The sequence below is a fragment of the Pseudorca crassidens genome, chromosome 4 (genome assembly GCF_039906515.1).
Source record: "Pseudorca crassidens isolate mPseCra1 chromosome 4, mPseCra1.hap1, whole genome shotgun sequence".
Taxonomy (NCBI): Eukaryota; Metazoa; Chordata; class Mammalia; order Artiodactyla; family Delphinidae; genus Pseudorca; species Pseudorca crassidens.
Genome location: NC_090299.1, coordinates 52,895,084 through 52,904,535, shown reverse-complemented (window position 1 = coordinate 52,904,535; position 9,452 = coordinate 52,895,084). Strand labels below are relative to the sequence as shown.

At 40.1% G+C, this 9,452-nt stretch overlaps 1 pseudogene; it reads left to right on the top strand.

The window, feature by feature from the left end:
• The first annotated feature begins 1,484 nt into the window (after nucleotides 1-1,484).
• LOC137223136 (ras-related protein Rab-5A pseudogene) lies at nucleotides 1,485-2,669 on the top strand (annotated as a pseudogene).
• The last annotated feature ends 6,783 nt before the right edge of the window (nucleotides 2,670-9,452 follow it).

Sequence of the window (9,452 nt, the reverse complement as noted above, 5' to 3'; positions counted from 1 at the left end):
GCCCACGAGTCACAACTACTGAGCCTGCGTGCCACAACTACTGAGCCTGCGAGCCACAGCTACTGAGCCTGCATGCCACAACTACTGAAGCCTGTGCACCTAGAGCCCGTGCTCCGCAAGAAACCACCGGAATGAGAAGCCCGCGCACCGCAAGGAAGGGTAGCCCTCCACTCACCGCAACTAGAGAAAGCCTGCGTGCAGCAAGGAAGACTCAACATAGCCATAAATAAATACATAAATACAAAAATAAATAAATACATAAATAAATTTATTAAAAAACAAACATTTTTTAGAGTGAGCTCCTTCTAATTACCCACTATTAGAGCTTCACGTTTCCTTCCAATCTTGAGTTCTGGGCATCTGCAGATGCCCAGGAAATTGTAGCTGTCAAGAAAGATAATTGGTTTGATAAACACTGTAGATACAATGACTAAAGCATATAAACCAATGGATTTGTCCTAATCTCCCTTCCTGAGTTCTTCCCACTCTCCTGCATTACAGCCTCTATCATTTAAAACAGTAATGTAAAAGGTAACATTTACCCAGTGCCTAATTACCAAACACTGTTCTAAGGGCTAACACTAAGCATAGCGCTCACAATATTCCAAGTCTTACATTTGTTAATTTAGCAAGTTCTCCCTGCAGTCCTATAAGGTAGGTACTTTTATTATCTCTATTTAACAACGAGGAAACTAAAGCACAGACAGCTTAAGTAACTTGTCCAAGGTCACACAGCTAAAAAGTGGCAAAAGCAAAATGTGAAGGTGGTAGGGCTCCAGAGCTCAGACTCGCAACCATTTTACCATAGGGCATTAGACTCGGCATGCATGAATTCAGGAAGCAATGTTATAACAGAAGTTTTTAAAATGTCATTTCATCTAGTATTTTATCATCCAAGCAAAGGCTAATCTAGAGATGATTTGGAATGACAAAATGATTTCCCTCTAATAATCTTTCCATTTAGTAATCTTTTTATTTATTTATTTTTTTGGCGGTATGCGGGCCTCTCACTGTTGTGGCCTCTCCCGTTGCGGAGCACAGGCTCCGGACGCGCAGGCTCAGCAGCCATGGCTCACGGGCCCAGCCGCTCCGCGGCATCTGGGATCTTCCCAGACCGGGGCACAAACCCGTGTCCCCTGCATTGGCAGGCGGACTCTCAACCACTGCGACACCAGGGAAGCCCTAGTAATCTTTTATGCCGATAATAATCAGCATAAAAGCAACACCTCCAAGATTTTATGGACCAGCCAGAGATGTTTCAGTACTTTCTTTTTCTCTCTGCTCCCATAGTGAATTTCTGAAAAAACTGCCAGAAGGAGTCTATTTTGAACCAAGTTAGGGAGCCTCAGCCTTAGCCTCTCAGGCTCCGCCGGGGACCTGCAGCCCGAAGCTGCAGAGCTGCGGCCCCAGGCGCTGCGGTCTCAGGTTTCTTTACCTCCGGAAAGAAAACAACTGACACCTTGCATCCTGGAAGTTCATTAAGAGACTGAAATTAGAGACTTCTTTCAAATTTGGACATGGCTAATCGAGGAGCAACAAGACCTAACAGGCCAAATACTGGAAATAAAATATGCCAGTTCAAACTAGTACTTCTAGGAGAGTCTGCTTTTGTCAAATGGAGCCTAGTGCTTTGTTTTGTGAAGGGCCACTTTCATGAATTTCAAGAGAGTACCATGGGGGCTGCTTTTCTAGCCCACACTGTGTGTCTTGATGACACAACAGTAAAGTTTGAAATGTGGGATACAGCTGGTGAAGAACAATACCATAGCCTAGCACCCATGTACTACAGACGAGCGCAAGCGGCCATAGTTGTATATGATGACACAAACGAGGAGTCCTTTGTCAGAGCCAAAAACTGGGTTACAAAACTTCAGAGGCAAGCCAGTCCTAACATTGTAATAGCTTTATCAGGAAACAAGGCTGACCTCGCCAATAAAACAGCTGTCAATTTCCAGGAAGCACAGTCCTATGCAGATGACAACAGTTTATTATTTCTGGAGAAATCAGCTAAAACATTAATGACTGTAAATGAAATATTCATGGCAATAGCTAAAAAGTTGCCAAAGAATGAACCACAGAATCCAGGAGCATATTCTGCCAGAGGAAGAGAAGTAGACCTTACTGAACCCACGCAGCCAACCAGGAGTCAGTGCTGTAGTAACCAAACCTCCAGTTTAAACTAACTGGAATGTTCTTCTGCTTCCTAATTGTTAATAACAGTGGAATTGGAGCATTTAACCAGCCCAGTATGACTTCCAAAAAGAAGAGACTTACAATAGGCAAGTTTCTAATACAGAATTATTTTAAGTGTTTTGAACTTAATTTTTAATAACATACATGTGACCCTCTGACTAATGTTTTAGCAGTGGAAGGGGGAAATGAGAGCTGGGTGTACCCTTGTTTCCTTGGAAGGTTAGCGGGACTCATTTCTCTTCACCAGTGATATAAACAAATGATTCTGAACCCACAGTTAACCAACCAGTTCTGTGAAAAAGATTTGGAACTTACTCATTTGGACTTTTCCAAAAAAATTCTTTCTTTGGAAGGAGGTTCTAAAGATATTTATGCTTAGCTACCATATTCAGGCAACCTGTAATTTCTCTTAGTATCCTTATTTAAAGTATACATTCCACATTTTAACAAATTAGCCACAAGGAAACAGTCCCACATCTTCAAGGGGAAAAAAATGAACATAAGTGGCATCTAAATTATAGCTAGTCCTGTTATTTTTTAAATGGGGTAAAAAAAAAAATCAAATGTAACCCCGTCTTATTTTAGGAGCATGAAAACTAATAAAATGCATCTTAAAGGATAGTGTTCCCTTCAAACATGTAAGTTCTTCAACAAAAGTGAAACAAACCAGGTGTCTGTGATTTCTGTTTAATCACTGCTGGCCATTACATAGCTTTTGTTGTTTGGGAGTAGGGAGGGGGCTTTTGTGCCCTTTGGACATAAACATAGTCAACGCACTAACAATTATGTACATTCAAACTTGATTATTTTAAATTCGATCTTCAGCTGTACTGTAAATAGGGTACTGCATTGCAGTCTCCATATATGTTTATTACTTTTCTATAATATTTAAGAGTTGCTTAAAAGTATACCAAATGTACAGTTACTAAAACAGCTACTTTTTTCCTTCTCTCCTCCTTTGAAAGGAAGGGACTTCAATTGTTCCTACCTGGCTAGAACCATAATAAACAATGTACCAGTAATTTGTAACATAAGTATTGGATATGTTAGTAACAATCTTGCAGCCTTGTTTTCCAAAGTTCATTTTATTTTGATCAGGTCAGTATATTTGCACTAATTGTTTTAGGTATTTTCATTATATGAAATCTACCATGTGTCAGAGATGATTTAATCTATTTAAGTGTTGAACTGCTAGCAGAACTTGTACATTCACAGTAAGTCAAAATTAGTAAGGAAAACATTTCACCAGGGTTTAGTTTTATATTGAGGTACTCAGGTTGGGATACAGTGGTATAAAAAACAGAAAAATTTTTTTAATTAGAAAAAATAAACCAAGTTAGGGTTCACAGGTCAGGTCCTTCCATTTAAGGCAGTTGAAGCTACAGCCTTGGAGGCTGACGTTCATTTCCCCAGGTGACGTACATTAGGTCTACCCAGAAGTAATAATCATAACGGGCATCCCTTGTGTTCACACATGTAGCCCATGGATCCTCTGACAAGCTTATTTTAGAGAAGAGGAGACTGAGGCTCAGAGTACTTGACATTTCTCCTGGGACAGCACACAATGAGAGCCAGAGCTGAGGTATTCGGACTTGCAGCGCTGGGCAATTTCCATCCCACCCTTTAAACATATAGGCATCAAAACATCTGCCAAACTCGTTCTTGGAGGAACCATTTCAAAGTTCTTTGTTTTAAGAATCTTCGATATGGATTTGTTGAATGGCCTCTAACCATCTCAAAGCCCAGTGAAATGGTCCCTTCCTCGAAAACATCTGCTTGGATTTAGGGCTGGGTAGGTGGGTGCCAGCCTAATGTTTTTGATCCAAATGATGGATTTGGTGACTGAGATGAGAGATCATTTAAATAGCAATACATTTAAAGCTGAGTATTTCAATCAAGTGAAAGGGAAAACAAAGCGTTTTCAATCTTTGTATTTATCATTTATTGTGATGGAATTTGTGATGAGTCAAAGAAAGGTTATGGAACAGCAGCCTGCATTTGTTCACCAGACTTAGCATGGGAAGGTCAAGCCATCCTGGTTAAAGTTAAAAATTAGTTACCTTTCCCCATGATACGATTGAATAAGCACATTAACAGTTTATAAAAGAGGTTGTGAAACCTCCTAAGGGGAAAAAGAAATATTATGTAACCAGTTTAGGGGAGAGACTTGCCTGATTCCACCTCGCAGTAGGGGGTTGAACTGCCTGACTGGGAGGTTCATTCCTATTTCAAAAGTATTATTATTTCTCCGGAAGTGTTTATCTTTTATTGCTAATAACACTTTACTCTCCACTTTCTTTGCTCTGTCCTCTCAATCTACGTCACCACCCACACCCTGAACCAATATAAACATCTACCCAACATCGGAGCACTAATCTTTATTAAGTAAAAGCAGCACCGTCTTTTCTGCTTACCAACAGAGTTATAATCCTTGAACTGTCATTGGGCCAAGCTTTATTGGACTTGTGGTTAGGGTGCTTGAATATCTATTTAAATCCAAACTGACAAAATACATGTGGACGTCAATTAAAACAATGACACCCAAAGGTATATTGAAGAGCCACAAGAAGTGTTTAGGATTGTAACAGCCTTGCTACCTTAATAAGGAGAGTCTGTTAAGCATTTACACATGGTTAGTAGTAATGTCATTCATATATTTTTTTCTAAAAAAATGTTCATCTACTATAACCAGACAGTAAGGGAACTGATGTATATATCAACTTTAAATTGTTTAAAAATATCCTGCCTTGAGGGCTTCCCTGGTGGCGCAGTGGTTTAGAGTCCGCCTGCCGATGCAGGGGACACGGGTTCGTGCCCCGGTCTGGGAGGATCCCACATGCCGGGAGCGGCTCGGCCCGTGAGCCGTGGCTGCTGGGCCTGCGCGTCCGGAGCCTGCGCTCCGCAACGGGAGAGGCCACAATGGTGAGAGGCCTGCGTACCGCAAATAAATAAATAAATAAATATATCTTGCCTTGGGCTTACCTGGTGGCGCAGTGGTTGAGAGTCCGCCTGCCGGCCGGTCCGGGAGGATCCCACATGCCGCGGAGAGGCTGGGCCCGTGAGCCATGGCCGCTGAGCCTGCGCATCCGGAGCCTGTGCTCCGCAACGGGAGAGGCCACAACAGTGAGAGGCCCCCGTACCGAAAAAAAAAAAAAAAAAAACACATCCTGCCTTTTGTGATACTTGTCATCATTAAATATGTATTAGGTTGCTGGGTAAAAATGCTCTAATGCTAGATTTGTGGTAGGAGACAGAATGTGAAGTTCTACCTACAGTGGGAATTCAATTAAACTTTTTAAACAAAATTATGGCCTTCAAATACATGAAAAGATGCTCAACATCACTAATCACTAGAGAAATGCAAATCAAAACCACAATGAGGTATCACCTCACGCTGGTCAGAATGGCCATCATCAAAAGATCTACAAACAAACAATAAATGCTGGAGAGGGTGTGGAGAAAAGGGAACCCTCTTGCACTGTTGGTGGGAATATAAATTAATACAGCCACCATGGAGAACAGTATGGAGGTTCCTTAAAAAACTAAAAATAGAACTACCATATGACCCAGCAATCCCACTACTGGGCATATACCCAGAGAAAACTATAATTCAAAAAGAGTCATGTACCACAATGTTCATTACAGCTCTATTTACAATAGCCAGGACATGGAAGCAACCGAAGTGTCCATCGACAGATGAATGGATAAAGAAGATGTGGCACATATGTACAATGGAATATTACTCAGCCATAAAAAGAAACGAAACTGAGTTATTTGTAGTGAGGTGGTTGGACCTAGAGTCTGTCATGCAGAGTAAAGTAAGTTAGAAAGAGAAAAACAAATACCGTATGCTAACACATATATATGGATTCTAAAACAAAAATGATTCTCATGAACCTAGAGGCAGGACAGGAATAAAGACACAGACGTAGAGAATGGACTTGAGGACATGGGGAGGGGGAAGGGTAAGCTGGGACAAAATGAGAGAGTAGCACTGACATATATACACTAACAAATGTAAAATAGATAGCTAGTGGGAAGCAGCTGCATAGCACAGGGAGATCAGCTCAGTGCTTTGTGACCACCTAGAGGGGTGGGATAGGGAGGGTGGGAGGGAGATGCAAGAGGGAGGGGATATTTGTTATACAGCAGAAACTAATACAACATAAAGCAGTTATAGTCCAAAAAAGATGTTAAAATAAAAAAAACAATTTTTAAATGTGAACAATCTGTCCTCTATATTCTTCCAGAGGCAATATAGATGGACTTTAGTCCCAGTTCCACATATTAACAAGGAGATTTTGGCTAAGTTAGTTAACCCCTCTGTATCTTAGTTCATTTATAAAATGAACATAACAAAAGAAGTTGATTCAGAGAGTTGATGAAGATCAAGTGGGATGTTTTTGTCTTTTGTATCTCAGTGAACATTCAATATGGTTTAGCTATTTTATATTCCATTACTAATAGTTAATGCTATTGATGGCTGAACTTGTACCAGGAAGCTTTGTTACAAGTACTTTACTCATCTTACCTTAATGATATAACAATCTTTTGAAGTAGGTAGTTTTATCCTGGTTTTATAGATAAGGAAAATGTGGCACAAAGATTTTGAGCAATGTTTCCAATGTCACAAAATCACTAAGTAAGAGGGCTAGGATTTGAACCCAGAAAGTCTGGCTCTAAATCTCTTTTACGTAAGCAGTGTGACTAGACAATAGTAATTCTCAAGTCATTGTACTTAACTCATGGCAGGTCAGTGATACTGAAAATTGTCAGCAAAAATTTGAAGCCATGGGCAATGGGTGTGTCTAACCAAAATACATCCATTAGAGCCTAAAGGGTTTTTTGTTTTTTGTTTTTTTGTTTTTGTTTCTCTCACCTACAGAAAATGTCATTGGAAAAATAACTAAAATAACTGAAAATGAGGTGTTGCCTTATCTACCCATCACTCCTGAAAGAAAAGTAAAAGAATTCCAAGTTTTGGGTTTTGAAGAGGCAAGTCAATACATGAACATCAATACATGAACTTATTTACAAAACAAACAGACTCACAGACTTAGAGAACGAACTTATAATTACCAGGGTGGGAAGGGTCGGTGGCGAGGAATAGATTGGGAGTTTGGGACTGACATGTACACACTGCTATATTTAAAATGGATAACCAACAAGGACCTACTGTATAGCACAGGAAACTCTGCTCAGTTATACATGAATCACTTTCCTGTACACCCAAAACTAACAAAACATTGTTAATCAACTATACTCCAATATAAAATAAAAAGTTAAAAAAAAATCAATACAAATAGCCAAACGACGTATGAAGAAAATGTTCATCTTGATAGTAATGTGGTAATAGTAACACGCAGTGTGTGTGATCATGGGGAGGAGCAGCAGAGGTTCAGGGTCAAATGACCTTCCACAGGGCAGTTTGACAGAGTATCAAAAACCTTCAACAAGGTGACTTCCCTGGTGGTGCAGTGGTTAAGAATCTGCCTGCCAATGCAGGGAACACGGGTTCGATCCCTGGTCCAGGAAGATCCCACCTGCTGCGGAGCAACTAAGCCCATGCACCACAACTACTGAGCCCGCATGCCACAACTACTGAAGCCCGCGCTCCTATAGCCCATGCTCTGCAGAAAGAGAAGCCACTACAATGAGAAGCACACACACTGCAACGAAGATTAGCCCCAGCTCTCCACAACTAGAGAAAGCCCGCACAGTAACAAACACCCAACATAGCCAAAAAGAAATAAATAAAATAAATTTAAAAAAATTTTAAAAAACCTTCAACAAGCATGCCCTCTACCTGGCCATTCCACTTTTAGGAATTAATTCTACACAAAAGAATGCATAAATGTGTTTATTTAAACATTATTTATAATAAAAACTTGGGAGCAACCTCATGAGAAATTTATTATGCATATGGCAATTCGATTTTTTTCTAAGGAAATGGACATGGATGTGAGCAAAGATTTACCAAAACAGATATTCATGCTAGTAAATAGTAAATGATAGGAAAAAGAAAGAAAAAGAAGAGAAAGAAGGAAAGAAAATGACTTCATTTGTTAAAAAGGAGAAATTAAAGAAATTACAATGCACCTGCATAATTTGGAAATTATATTGTAGACGTCCATAAATATGCACATGAAAAAGACTCAAAGAACATACACTAAGAGGTTAGCAGTCATAACATCAGAGTTGTAGTACTAAAAGTAAATTTTGCTATATTTTCTTTGTGTTTTCCAGATTTTCTTCATTAATCATGTATTACTTTTGTACTAGGGGAAAATAAGCATATTATAATAAATAAAAATATTTATTTTAATGTGGAAAAATTTCAGGTCTATATTAATCAAGATGCTAAACTTTGAGTGACAGAAAACCCAGTTCAAATTGTCTTAACAAGAAGGAAGTTATTCCTGAACATGCCCCAGGCATGGTTGGACCAGGTCTCAGACCTCTCATCATCTCTTTATCTCTTGTCTTTCTTTTCTTTCTATTGCTTCGTTTTTAGGAATGTTCTCTCCATGTGGTGGTACACGTGTTCACAAATCTATTTATATCCTCCTCTCTCAGCAAATCCACCAATTGCCTTTTCAATAAGACTTAAAAGTCCTGAATCTTATTTTCATTGGCCGTCTGAGGATAGTGTACCCATCTGTGATCCTATCAGCTCTGTGAATGGAATGCCATGATTGGTTATGCCTGGGTCACATGCCCAGTGCTGGAGCCAGAAGGCGTGGTTACCTAGGATGGCTGGAGTGAGAGTTGGGGAAGGTGTTTTCCCTAAGAGACAGTGGGGTTGGTTCCATGTGAAAAAAGAAGAGTGGAATACGTGGTGAGGTAAAAGCCACAAAAACAAAGACACCTTCACCACAAGATTGCAGTTTCTTTAGAGGCTGGCTAGACATGGCTAGGAGTAGCATTAGCAGCCTTGAATCATTTAGATTTCTTGTGGTTGCAAGTGGCAGAGAATTCACTTAGATTTGGATTAAACAACAAAGAGAATTTATTGGTTTACATAACTGAAAAATCTGGGCTGGCTTCAGTAAGGCTAAGCTACCCAAGGATATGGCTCTTTCAGTGTCTCCAGTGGTGACAGTTTCAGCTCCAGATTCTACACAAAGGCTCCTGGCAACTCTGGGCTCTCTCTCCAGGGTAGCGAATTGCTCATCCTCACCACCCACCAGGTGTGATGTAGGGACAGAGAATCTCTTTTAGTATTTTTCAAGCAAGTCCTGTGATTGTCACCTCTCTCA